This window comes from Microcebus murinus, chromosome X, assembly GCF_040939455.1.
Source record: "Microcebus murinus isolate Inina chromosome X, M.murinus_Inina_mat1.0, whole genome shotgun sequence".
NCBI classification, from domain to species: Eukaryota; Metazoa; Chordata; class Mammalia; order Primates; family Cheirogaleidae; genus Microcebus; species Microcebus murinus.
Window position 1 is genome coordinate 944,062 of NC_134136.1, and position 14,528 is coordinate 958,589.

The window sequence follows — 14,528 nt, forward strand, 5'->3', positions numbered from 1 at the left end:
AAGAGTTTATGAAGAAGTCCCCAAAGGCAATCACAGCAGCAACAAAAATAAATCAATGAGACATGATCAAACTGAAAAGCTTCTGCACAGCCAAAGAAATAGTCATGAAAGTAAACAGACAACCTACAGAATGGGAGAAAATTTTCACATCCTACACATCTGATAAGGGGCTGATAACTAGAATCTACTTAGAACTCACGAAAATCAGCAAGAAAAAAATCAAACAACCCTATCAAGAAGTGGGAAAAGGACATGAATGGAAACTTTTCTAATGAAGACAGAATAATGGCTAACAAACATATGAAGCAATGCTCAACATCTCTAATCATCAGGGAAATGCAAATCAAAACTACAATGAGGAGTGTCAGCCGGGGAGCTTGTCTTTCCTCAGAGCTGCCACGAGCAAGCGGAACCAGGTGTCATAGGTGCGGCCGGCCAAGCCGGCGTTTCTGGCCCGCTTCAAGGAGCGGGTCAGCTACAGGGAAGGGCCCACCGTAGAGACTAAGAGAATCCAGCCTCAGCTCCCAGATGAAGATGGTGATTATAGTGACAAAGAAGATGAACAGCCCCAAGTGGTGGTGGTTAGAAAAGCAGATCTGTCAGCAGAAGAAGTCATGAAAATTAAAGCAGAAATAAAGGCTGCCAAAGCAGGCAAAAGAATGAGGACAGAAGAAAGTTCTTAAAAATTTGTTTTTACTCAGAAGAAGAACCAGCTCCAGCTGATGGAAGAATCATGTATCGAAAACCAGTCAAGCATCCCTCAGATGAAAAATATTCAGGTTTAACAGCAAGCTCAAAAAAGAAAAAGACAAGTGAAGATGAAATAAATCGGGACTCAGTTAAAAAGAACTCACAAAAACAAATCAAAAACAGTAGCCTCCTTTCTTTTGGCAATGAAGATGAAAATGAGTAAGTGTAAACATTCTGGACATAGTCTCCCTGGAAAATATATGGGGTATTTTTTAAAATAACATTTTTTTCCTATTATAAGGAGTTCATTATAGAAGATTTAGAAAATACAGGAAAAAGTTTAATAAAATAAACTACATCTGTCCATCAATACCTCTCTGACTTGAAATGCCAACTTGGTAAAAGTTAACTACTATTACCATTTTGTTATTTTTTATGTGTGTGTATGTAAATTATATATTTTAAAGCAAAATACATTTTGTTTGTATAAACAAAATTGTATAAATACAATTGTATATGTTATCTGTCCTGCTTCTCACTTGACATTACATTGTGAGCATTTTTCAGGTCAGTAAATTTCAAAAATCTGACATTCTTAGCTGCAGAGAATTTTATAATTAAATAGATCCCTGTTGTATCTTCCTTATTAGGAGAACCCCACTTTGGGTGGGGGAGATGATAATGTGTCTAGTTAAAAATACCTCCCCAGACCCTGCTAAGGGTGGCCATGAGACTCAGCTCTGGCCAGTTAAGAGTTAGCAATTGGAATTCTGCTTAAAAAAGCTGCTGAGTTTTTTGATGCAAGAGGACAGACTTGGCAAGCATGAAGTCTTCCTTCTGCTTGGAGTGTAGACATGAAACCTGAGGACCAGAGCCATTTTTAGGCATAAGGAAGGCAGCCACTTACTTTGGGCAGTTTAAGTGGAAAGACTCAGGCAGCTTGGATCCTTGATGGCATGCCTTGACCTGCTGTACCAGCCTTGGATTGCTGATCTCTGCACTTCTTGAGACATGAGAAGAATAAACACTATGCTTATTTAAGCCTCTTGTCAGGTTTCTGTCTGCCAAATGCAGTCCTAAGTGATAAAATAACTGGTCAAACATGCTTGTATAGACATCTCTGAGTGTATTTCTGATGGTTTCCTTAGAATGAATTGCTGGAAGCAGAATTACTGGATCAAAGTATTTGGATATTTTTAAAGCTATTGATGTTTACTTTCAAATTGTTTTCTAGAGAGGTTTTTAGCATTTTATTCATTTACCATCTCTAGGCATCTACTTCACCTCACTCATGATAACAGTGCATCAGCCTCAGGGTGGCACCAGGCTTTTAATTTTTGTCAATTTGATGTATTGAAAATGGTGTTTAATAGTTAAATTTAATTGGCATTTTCTTTGCTCTACCAGGGAAGCTAATCTGTTTTTCAAATGTTAAGCGACCATTTGTATTTCTTTTTCGAATTAACTTGTTCATTTTCCATTAGTATAACCATATTTTTCTAACTTGTAAGTTATGTAATCAGTTAGTTTTGTTCTGTTTCCCAACCTCTGTATCAGATAAAAAAAAATCACCTATATTCTCTTGTTCTTTGTTTTTATTTCTTACATTTTAAACTTTATTCCATCTGGAATTTATTTTGGTATACTTTTTTCTTGAATAATCAGTTGTCCTAGAACCATATCTGTTTCTCACTCATTTGAAAGGCCATCTGAATGTGAGATTTTGCCAAGTGTTGGAGTAGGGAAAGAAGGGAAGCGCTGTAAAGTCTGAGCCTGTCCAGGTGATTCCTCCAGACCCTGCTTAATCCTAACCATTTTTCTCATTAGTAAAAGTCAACCAAAACTGGGGGCTTATTAAGATCCCATCCCTCACCAGCCATATCCACCTGAAATTAGGAATTTCAGATCATCTCGTCATAAATTTGGTGCCACATCTATGTTTCCCCCATTTTAAGTACCCAGTATAAATAATACTCAAAAGTGATGTATGTGGGTGGGCTAGGGAGCCTTAAAATAGGCTCTTTCTGAATTACCCAAACCAGTCCTGAAGCCATGCTGCAATACTGCTTTTAATGTATACTTACTTGTTACATAAGCCAGGGGTTTTTTCCCCTAATTTATATCATTACTATATCTATTCTTGTACCAAAATACACTGTTTTAATTACTCTAAATTTTAATATGTCTTAGTATCTGGAGGTGGGAATCTTGAAGGCAGTGAATTTGTTTTATTTACCACTGTATCCTCAGTACCCAGAAAAGTACCTGGCATATGAAGTGCACAATAAATATAGTTATATGAATGAGAAAAAAAAAAAACTACAATGAGATACCATTTATTTCCAGTAAGAATGGCCTGTATCAAAAAGTCCCAAAACAATAGATGTTGGCGTGGATGGGGAGAAATAGGAAGACTCCTACACTGCTGATGGTACTGCAAACTAGTTCAACCTCTGTGGAAAGCAATATGGAAATACCTTAAAGCGATACAAGTGGATCTACCATTTCATCCAGCAATCCCACTAATGGGCATCCACTCAAAAGATCCAATAACACTTTACAAAAAAGACACCTCTACTCGAATATTTATAGCAGCACAATTCATAATTGCAAAGCTGTGGAAACAACTCAAGTGCCCATCAATTCATTAGTGGATTAATAAAATGTGGTATATGTATACCATGGAGTACTATTCAGCTCTAAGAAACAACGGTGATAAAGCACATTTTGTATTTTCTTGGTTACAGCTGGAACCCATACTAATAAGTGAAGTATCCCAAGAATGGAAAAACAAGCACCACTCACCAGCAAACTAGTATTAACTGAGCAGTACCTAAGCGGACACAGAAGAACTACAGTAATTGGGTATTGGGCAGGTGGGAGGGGGAGGGGGTGGGTATATACATACATAATGAGTGAGAAGTTCACTGTCTGGGGGATGGTCAAGCTGGAAGCTCAGACTTGTTGGGGGAGGGGTGGCAAAGGCATTATTTGAAACTTTAATATTTGTACCTCCATAATATGCTGAAATAAAATTTAAAAAAAGAATAATATTGAAAGAAAAGAAGACCTATATAAGATATGTGAGAAAAAAAGAAAAAGAAATTCTTCATCCAAAATAAAAATATCAGATGGGAACTTGGATCTATAAGAAATCATGGAGAGTGCCAGATATTGTAACTATGTGGATAAATATTAAAAACTTTTATATTTCATTTTTTCCATTTCCTTAAAAGATAGTTAAGACTTCTGCTGCTAGAGATATATGGAATAAGCCCACTGCAGTCTATCCCTCCTAACAAATGCAACTAAAATTTTTGGCCAAAATACGAAATAAACTATCTGAGGACTATGGAAAGTAACTAAGAGCCAGCATATTGGGGAGTAAAGAAAAACTCAAAGAATAAACAATACATTGGAAATGAGTTCCTTAGTTTTCCCCCTCTTCTATCCCTCAAATTTAATCTCAAGACAAGCTGAAACCATGAACTACATAACAGAAACATACAGCAAAACCTCTGAGAGGATTCCATCTTTCTGGTCAGAGAGTTGAGAATAGAGGCTTCTGTGGGGAAGGTAGTGTGAGAGGAATCACTGAGATTGTATTTTTTTTCTCTTTTTCATTCTCAGCCCTTTTCCAAGGCCAGCCACAGTAATGAATCTGTACCACTGTGGTGGCAGCGCAGTCACCAAAACATATGAGGGAAAACCCGTTCTTTGGATGGAAGAACCAGAAAAATGGGCTCCCATTGTATAAAGATCAGGAAATCACTATTAATATTTGTCTTAGTCTTCTCAGGCTGATATTACAAAATGTCACAAACTAAGTACCTTATAAACAACAGAAATTTATTTCTCACAGTTCTGGAAGCTGAGACATCCAAGCTGAAGGTGCCAGTAGATTTGTTATCTGGTGAAAGCTCTTTTACTGATTAAAAATAGTGACTTGTCTCTGTATCCTCACATGTCAGGAGGGCAAAGCAGGTATTTACAGCCTCATTTTTAAGGACACTAAGCCCATTCATGAGGGCTCCACCCTTATGACTTAATGATCTCCCAAAGGCCCCAGTCCTCCTACCATCACATTGGTCATTAAGTTTTTAACATATGGGTTTGGTGGCGGAGACACACATATTCATACCATATTATTATTAATTTCTGTCTTTTCTCTCACTACATCACCCTGATGATGGCCTAGTCACATAAATGTGGAGGCTAAAATGATGACAGAATACCACTTTTTACCCAGATAAATCAGGAAAATGGCTCCTGCAACCTAGATAATTTGGAGGACACCCTTGAGTGGAGAGAGCTAAAGAAGTGATCTCTTAATTCTGTGTATAAATCAATAAAACCCAAGGCTTATCTCCCAAATTGTGGATGCACACAATATAACCAAAGAAGCATAACAAAGGCTTTAAGAACTGAACTATAATAGCAACTAATGCCTTATTCCCAGACAAAATCTTGAGTGGCACATACAAAAGGCAGACCCAAACAGCTTATCAAAATCTTTCAAAACAGGCCAGGCATGGTGGCCCACACCTGTAATCCTAACACTCTGGGAGGCCAAAGTGGACAGATCATTTGAGCTTAGGAGTTCAAGACCTGCCTGAGCAAGAGCAAGACCCTGTCTCTATTTAAAAAAATAGAAAGATGCTCCTGGAAAAAGCATTCTTAAAAAAAAAAAAAGAAAAAAAAATAGAAAGAAATTGGCTAGACAACTAAATATATGTATATATATATATATTAGCCAGGCATGGTGACACATGCCTGTAGTCCCAGCTACTCAGCAGCCTGAAGCAGTAGGATTCCTTGAGTTCAGGAGTTTGAGGTTGCTGTGAGCTAGGCTGACGCCATGGCACTCTAGACCAAGCAACAGAGTGAGACTCTGTCTCAAAAAGAAAAAAAAAAATCTTTCAAAACATAAATGACATTGTTAACAAGTACATACAGAAAGTGAGACAGAATTTGTTATCTGAATGTAACAAGGTTACTTGCCTGTTAAAACAAACAAAAAATCAAGATTTCTCAGAGTTTTGAAACAAGACCTAATAATATTAATATAATATTCAAAATGTCAGGAAAACAATCCAAAATTACTTTGCATACGAAGAACAAGGAAAATCTGACCATTTCTTAAGTGAAAAGACAATTGAAAGATGCAAACTTTGAAATGACCCAGATGATGGAATTATTATGCAAAAACTTTAAAGCATCTATTCTATTATAACAATGCTTCATGAGGTGAAGGTGAATACTCTTGAAATGAATGAAAAATACTAAAAAACTATTTTTTAAAGGAGAATATTAGAGCTAAAAAAAATCTGAAGTTTTTAGGAAAAACACTGGCTAGAATCCATAGAATGGAGACATTAGAAGAAACTGTCAGCGATTTTTGAAATAGAGCCATAGAAAGTATACAATCAGAAGAACACAGAAAAAACCTTGAAAAAAATAATCAGATGCTCTTGGACTTGTGGGACAATATCAAAATATCTAACATTTATATCAATTGAGTTCCTGCTAAAGAGGAGAAAGTGCAGAGAAAAATAATATTTGAAGAAATAATGGCTGAAATTTACTCAAAATTTGTTAAATACATAGATTTACAGCTTCAAGAACCTCAGGAGAAATACAAATAAAACCACACCCAGACACATCATAATCAAACTGCTGGAAAACCTTCAATATGTTGAAGGCAGACAGAGACAAATGACATATTAAATACAGGGACAATGAGTTAAATTACTGCTAATTTCTCACCAGAAAGTCTGAAGACAGGAGAATATTATATTTAAAGTGCTGAAAGAAATGAACTATCTACTCACAATTCCATAACCACAGAAATATTCTTTAGGAATGAAAGTGAAATAAAGACAAAGAAACACTAAAAGAATTTGTTGTCACCACTCCTTCTGTAAAAGAAATGCTAAATAAATAAATAAATAACTTCCTTAAGTTGAAGGGAAATGATGCCAGAAGTAAAATGAAAATCCAGGAATGAAGGAAGAGAAACACAAATGGTAAATTTCTGTATAAATATTATAAACTATTTTTCTCTTAAATTCTTTAAAATATGTATATCTATTGAAAGCAAAATTTATAACTGGTCTGGAAGAATTTCCATTTATGTAGAAGTAATAAATATGTCAACTTTACTATAAAAGTGGAGAATAAAGAGACCTATATGGTTTTAAGGCTTATATATTTTATTTGAAGTGGTAAAATGTTAATTATCTGTTAACTTTGAAGAGTAAGGTATATGAATTTTAACCCCTAGAGGAACCATTAAAATAATAGATAGATATCACCAAATATTCAATTTATGAATTAAAATGGAATACTAAAAATTATTTCAAAATACAGAAGAAGTCAGGAAACAGGGAGTAGAGGAACAAATAATATAGGGAGAAAATATAACAAATAGTAAACCTAAATTCAGATATGATTAATTTGTATTTAATTTGTACAATTAAATGTCTCAACTCTACACTTTATGCAAGAAACCCACTTTAAATATAATGATATGGATTGATTAAGTGTATTGGAAAGATAACTGTGTGGTAAGAAAAAATAATAAATTGTGGGTTTTGTATCATATCTGTAGAAGTAAATCTATGATAATGACAGCACAGTAGGTTAGGAGGGGAAAATGGAAGTATATAGTTTTAAGTTTATTGCATTATAGTTGAAGTGGTAGAATACCATTTGAAAGTAGATTTGATCAGCGAAAGACAGACACTGTAAACCATGTAATAATGACTGCAACAAAAGGGGGGGGATAGAGTTAATAAAACAACACAGGAGATAAAATGGAAAAACCAGAATCAATAGTGTCTTAGTCTATTTTGTTCTGCTATGACAGAATACCTAAGACTGGGTGATTTATAAAGAATAGAAATTTATTTCTCACAGTTTGAGAAAATGGAAAGTCCAAGATCAAGGTGTCAGAATCTGGTGAGGGTCTTCTCCCTGCATCCTTACATGGAAGGGCAAGAGGAGATGGATTCTGTGTCCTCACGTGGCAGAAGATCAAAAGAGAGCGGACCCTCCTCCTATAAATGCTTTTATAATACTATATCATTAATCCATTCATGAGGGCTTTGCCCTCATGATGTAAAAAGCTTCCAAAAGACCCCATTTCCAAACATTGTTGCATTGGGGACTAAGTATCCAACACATGGATTTTGGAGGACACATTCAGATAGTAGCACATGGTAAGATAACACTGCACACCAACTAAAATGGCTAAAATTCTAAAGTTTGAAAATACAAAGTCTTGGCAAGAATGTAGAATAAATGGAACTTTCATATATTTCTGGCAAGAAGATTATGAAATGATAAAAGCATGTTGGAGAATTCTTTGGAGCATCTTATAAAGTGAAAAACACATTCTATTTTATGGTCCAGCCATTACATCTTTAGTTGTTTATACAAGATAAATAAAAATATATGTCCACAAAAATATTTTTCACAAATATTCATAGCATCTTTATTCACAGTAGCCCCAAATTCAAAACAACCAAAATTTTCATTAACAAATGAATAAACTATGTGTTGTAGCCATACAATGGAATACATTCATAAATGAAAAAGAGTGAACTACTGATGCCCACAAAAACATAGATGAATCTCAGAAACATTATTCTTAGTGTGAAAGAAGCCCAGCATACAAAAGCATATATTGTATGGTTCAATTTATAATGTCCAAGCAAAGGCAAAACTAATTTATAGTTATAGAAAACAGATCATTGGTTGCCTGGGGCTGGGAGTAAGAGAAAGACTGAATGCAAAATGGCAAAAGGGACCTTTCTGGGGAAATAAAAATATGAGCTTGCAAATTTACTCTGTCTCTATGTCATGGAACAGTTTACTAACAAAGAGGTTATAATTCAAGTTTTGGTAAAACTCATTAAGCTGTCACTTTGTAATTTTTCTATGTCTTTTTTAATTTTTATTTTTCAAATTATAAATTGACAAATTATAGTAGCATATATTTATGGGGTAAAGCTGATATTATTTGTGAATACAAGGTGAAATAAAATTAACGTAATGAAAATATACATCATCTCAAATACTTGTCATTATTCATTGTGAGAACACGGTAAACTTACTCTCAATGATTTTGTAAGCAATAATACATTTTTAGAATGTTTTCTTCTAGGATTCTTATAGTTTCACACCTCAGGTTAAAGTCTGTTATCCACCATGAGTTGATTTTTGTGAGAGGTGAAAGGTGCGGATCTTGCATCAGTCTTCTTTTATTTTATTTATTTATTTTTATTTTAGCGTATTATGGGGGTACAAGCATTAAGGTAACATATATTGCCCATGCCCCCCTCCCCCCTCGAGTAAGAACTTCAAGCATGTCCATCCCCCAAATGTTGCAAATCATACTTGTTTGGTTGTATATACCCATCCCCTCCTTCACCCACCTACCCTCCTGACACCCGATAAATGTTACTCCTCTATGTCCACTTAGGTGTTGATCCGTTAATACCAATTTGCTCGTGAGTACATGTGGTGCTTCTTTTTCCATTCTTGAGATACTTCACTTAGTAGAATGGGTTCCAGCTCTATCCAGGAAAATACAAAAGGTGCTATATCACCATTGTTTCCTAAAGCTGAGTAGTACTCCATGGTATACATATACCACATTTTATTAATCCATTCATGAATTGGTGGACACTTGGGTGGTTTCCACAGCTTGGCGATTGTGAACCGTGCTGCTATCAACATTCTAGTGCATGTGTTTTTTTCATAAAGTGACTTTTGATCTTTTGGGTAGATGCCCAGTAGTGGAATTGCTGGATCAAATAGTAGATCTACTTGTATCGCTTTGAGGTATCTCCATATTGCTTTCCACAGAGGTTGAACTAGTTTTCAGTCCCACCAGCAGTGTAGGAGTGTTTCTCTCTCTCCGCATCCATGCCAGCATTTATTGTTTGGGGACTTTTTGATAAAGGCCATTCTTCCTGGAGATAAGTGATATCTCATTGTGGTTTTGATTTGCATTTCCCTGATGATTAGAGATGTTGAGTCTTTTTTCGTATGTTGGTTGGCCATTCTTCTGTCTTCTTTTGGGAAGTTTCTGTTCATGTCCTTTGCCCATTTTTTGATAGGGTTGTTTGATTTTTTTCTTGCTGATTTTCCTGAGTTCTAAATAGATTCTAGTTATCAGCCCTTTATCGGATGTGTAGCTTGCAAAATTTTTCTCCCATTCTGTGGGTTGTCTGTTTGCTCTCTTGATGGTTTCTTTGGCTGTGCAGAAGCTTTTTAATTTGATCAGGTCCCATTTGTTTATTTTTGTTGCTGTTGTGATTGCCTTTGGGGTCTTCATCATAAATTCTTTGCCTAGGCCAATGTCTAGAAGAGTATTTCCAACATTTTCCTCTAGAATTATAATAGTTTCACACCTAAGGTTCAAGTCTGTTACCCAGCGTGAGTTGATTTTTGTGAGAGGTGAAAGGTGTGGGTCCTGTTTCAGTCTTCTACATGTGCCTATCCAGTTTTCCCAGCACCATTTATTAAATAAGGATTCTTTTCCCCAGTGTATGTTTTTGTCTGCTTTTTGAAAGATTAGATGGCTATATGAGGATGGTTTTATATCTGGGTTCTCTGTTCTGTTCCACTGGTCAATGTCCCTGTTCTTGTGCCAGTCCCAAGCTTTTTTAATGACTATAGCCTTGTAGTATAGTTTGAAGTCTGATAAATTGATACCTCCCATTTTGTTTTTATTGGCTAGGATTGATTTTGCTATATGGGGTCTTCTCTGGTTCCATACAAAGCGTAAAATTATTTTTTGTATATCTGTGAAAAATGATGATGGTATTTTGATAGGGATTGCGTTAACTCTGTAGGTCACTTTGGGTAGTATAGACATTTTAACAATGTTGATTCTGCTGACCCATGAGCCTGGTATATTCTTCCATCTGTTTACGTCCTCTGCTATTTCCTTCTTCAGTGTTTCATAGTTTTCCCTGTAGAGGTCTTTTACCTCCTTAGTTAAATATATTCCAAGATACTTTATTTTCTTTGTTGCTATTTTGAAGGGAATTGAGTCTTTGATTTGATTCTCACTTTTATTGTTGTTGGCATATATGAATGCCTCTGATTTGTGTGTATTGATTTTGTATCCTGAGACTTTACCAAATTCATTTATCAATTCAAGGAGTCTCTTGGTTGAATCCTTGGGGTTTTCTGGGTATAATATCATGTCATCAGCAAAGAGTGAGAGTTTGATCTCTTTTGTTCCCATTTGGATGCCCTTAATTTCGCTCTGTTGTCTGATTGCTGTAGCGAGGACTTCCAGCACTATTTTGAACAGAAGTGGAGATAGTGGACGAACTTGGCTTGTTCCAGTTCTAAGTGGGAATGCTTTCATTTTCTTCCCATTCAGTATGATATTGGCTGTGGGTTTGTCATATATGGCTTGTATCATTTTTAGGTAAGCCCCATCTATGCCTATTTTGTTAAGCGTTCTTATCATAAAAGGGTGTTGAATTCTGTCAACTGCTTTCTCCACGTCTATTTAGAGGATCAAATTGTCTTTGTTTTTGCTTCTGTTTATATGGTGAATTACATTTATAGATTTGTGTAATGTTCAACCATCCTTGCATCCCTGGGATGAAGCCCACTTGGTTGTGATGAATTATTTTCTTGACAAGGACCTGGATTCAATTGGCTAGTATTTTGCTGAGAATTTTTGCATCTATATTCATATGGGATATTGGTCTGTAGTTTTCTTTTTTTGTTGCATCCTTTCCTGGTTTTGGTATCAGAGTTATGTTCACTTCATAAAATGTGTCGGGGAGGATTCCATCCTTCTCAATGTTGTGGAATAATTTCTGCAAGATAGGCACCAGTTCTTCTTTGTAGGTGTGGTAAAATTCGGGTGTGAAACCATCTGGTCCAGGATTTTTCTTTTTAGGAAGGTTTTTTATTGCTGTTTCAATTTCAGTAGTTGATATTGGTCTGTTCAGGAATTCTATTTCTTCCTGGTTGAGCCTAGGGAGGCTTTGTCTCTCTAGGAAACTGTCCATTTCCTCCACATTTTCTAGTTTGTGTGCAAAGAGGTTTTTGTAGTATTCATAAATTATATCTTGTATCTACATCACATCCGTTGTAATTTCTCCTTTATAGTTCTTGATGGAGCTTATTAGAGATATTTCCTTTCTGCGTTTCATTAGTCTAGCCAATGCTGTGTCAATTTTGTTTATTTTTTCAAAGAACCAACTTTTTGTTTTATCAATCTTCTGTATAGTTTCCCTGTTGTCAATTTCGTTTAGTTCTGATTTGATCTTAAAGATTTCACTTCTTCTGCTGGGTTTGGGGTTGGTCTCTTCTTTTTTTCCAGCTCCTTGATATATGATTCATTAGGTTGTCTATTTGTGAACTATCTGACTTTTGGATATAGGCATTTATGGAGATAAACTTTCCTCTCAGGACAGCTTTAGCTTTGTCCCACAGGTTTTGGTAACGTGTCACATTTAGTTCAAAGAATCTTTTGATTTCCATCTTGATTTCCTCATTTATGAAGTGATCATTCAGCAGAAGGTTGTTTAGTTTCCATGACTTTGTGTAGAAATGAGAACTGTTAGGCTTGATTTCTACATTTATACCATTGTGGTATGAAAAGATACATGGTATAATTTTGATTTTTTAAAAATAGTTTCAGATGTGCTTTGTGTCCTAGAATACGGTCAATCTTAGAGAATAACCCATGAGCTGATGAGAAGAACGTATATTCAATGGTTTTGGGGTAGAATGTCCTGTAAATGTCAGTCAGGCCCATTTTTTCTAGAGTTCGTTTAAGTCCATTATTTTTTTGTTGATTTTCTGTTTGTAGGATCTGTCCTGTGCTGTCAATAGGGTGTAAAGTCCCTGACTATTATGGTGGTGTTGTTTATCCATTTGTTTAGATCAAGTAGAGTTTGCTTTATGAATATGGGTGCACCAAGGTTGGGTGCATATATGTTTAGAATTGTTATGTCTTCTTGTTGAACTGTACCCTTCACCATTATATAGGGATCTTCTTTGTTTTTTATTACTTTTATTAATATAAAAACCAAATTATCTGGCTCACGCCTGTAATCCTAGCTCTTGGGAGGCCGAGGCGGGCGGATTGCTCAAGGTCAGGAGTTCAAAACCAGCCTGAGCAAGAGCGAGACCCCGTCTCTACTATAAATAGAAAGAAATTAATTGGCCAACTGATATATATATATAAAATTAGCCGGGCATAGTGGCGCATGCCTGTAATCCCAGCTACTCGGGAGGCTGAGGCAGAAGGATCACTCGAGCCCAGGAGTTTGAGGTTGCTGTGAGCTAGGCTGACGCCATGGCACTCACTCTAGCCTGGACAACAAAGCGAGACTCTGTCTAAAAAAAAAAAAAAAAAAAAAAACCAAATTATCTGTAATCAGCACTGCCACGGCAGCTTTCTTTTGGCTTCCGTTTGCTCAAAATATTGTTCTCCACCCCTTTACCTTTAGTCTAACTTCATCCTTGCAGGTTAGATGTGTTTCCTGAAGGCAGCAGATACTTGGTTTGTGGGTTTTTTTAATCCATTCAGCCAGCCTATGTCTCTTGAGTGGGGAGTTCAAGCCATTCACATTTATTGAGATAACTGATAGATGGGGCAGATTTCTGTTCATTATGTTGGGTTGAACTTTGTTGCTTTGTTTTCTCTCTTGAGCCATTATGGTATCTGGGCTTTGATCTTTAGCTTTGAGTAGATTTACATTCGTGAGTGTTTATTGTGCTGATCCGTGGGTGACACTGTTCTGAGTACTTCTTGAAGGGCTGATCTTGTCTTTGTGAATTCCCTCAATCTTTGCTTATCTGAGAATGTCTTGATTAATCTTTCATATACAAAACATAGTTTTGCAGGGAATAAGATTCTAGGCTGGGCATTGTTCTGTTTCAGAATAGTGAAAATGGGGCCCCAGTCTCTCCTTGCTTGTAGGGTCTCAGTAGAGAAGTCTGGTGTTATTCAGATTGGCTTTCCTTTGTATGTTACTTGTTTCCTTCATCTTACAGCTCTTAGAAGGGCTTCTTTAGTTGATATTTTGGTCACTCTGATGATTGCATGTCGTGAAGTCTTCCTGTTTGCATTGAATCTCCCAGGGGTCCTCTGAGCTTCTTGAACTTGTATATCAAGATTTTGAGCAAGGCCTGGGAAATTTTCCTCTATTATATCTTCACATAGCTTGTCCAACCCTTGAGTGTTGTCTTCTTCCCCTTCTGGTAACCCTATGATCCTCACATTAGGTTTCTTCACATAATCTCACATTTCTTGTAGGCTTTGCTCTTTTCTCTTGTTTCTCTGCTCCATCTCTGTGACTGATTTATTTAATTGGAGGGTGTTATCTTCAATCTGAAATTCTCTCTTCTGTTTGATCTACTCTGTTCTTGAGACTTTCAACTGTATTTTGTAGTTCCCTGAATTGATTCTTCATTTCCAGGAGTTCAGTTAAACTTTTCTTCATTGTGTCGATTTCTTTAGTGAACTTTTGTTCCAGGTTCTGGAGGCTTTTTGTGGTTTCTTTGTGTTGGTTATTGAGTTGTTCTTGCAGGTTGGTGAGTTTTCTTATGATCCACATTCGAAATTCCTCTTCCGTCATTTTGGTTGCCTGATTTGGGTTGTATTGGTTTCTAAGGGGCTGGTGCTCCTCTTTGGGGGTGTGGTTTCCATTTGGTTCTTCATATTTCTGGAAATCCTTCACTGTTTTCTTCCCTTCTGTATCAGTTGTTGTTTCTTTCATTTAGGTTTTCATTTGGGTATTGACACGCCTTGTTTAGTCCCTGAGCCAGTAGGCGGTGTTTGTGAATGAGAT

At 36.3% G+C, this 14,528-nt stretch overlaps 1 protein-coding gene and 1 pseudogene across 1 annotated transcript in view; both read left to right on the top strand.

Annotated features, from left to right (window-relative positions):
- The window catches only part of ZC3H12B (zinc finger CCCH-type containing 12B), a 378,671-nt gene that overhangs the window by 240,526 nt on the left and 123,617 nt on the right, over window positions 1-14,528 (top strand). The gene's annotated exons all lie outside the window — the stretch shown is intronic.
- Window positions 72-3,539, top strand: LOC142865900 (uncharacterized protein KIAA1143 homolog pseudogene; annotated as a pseudogene).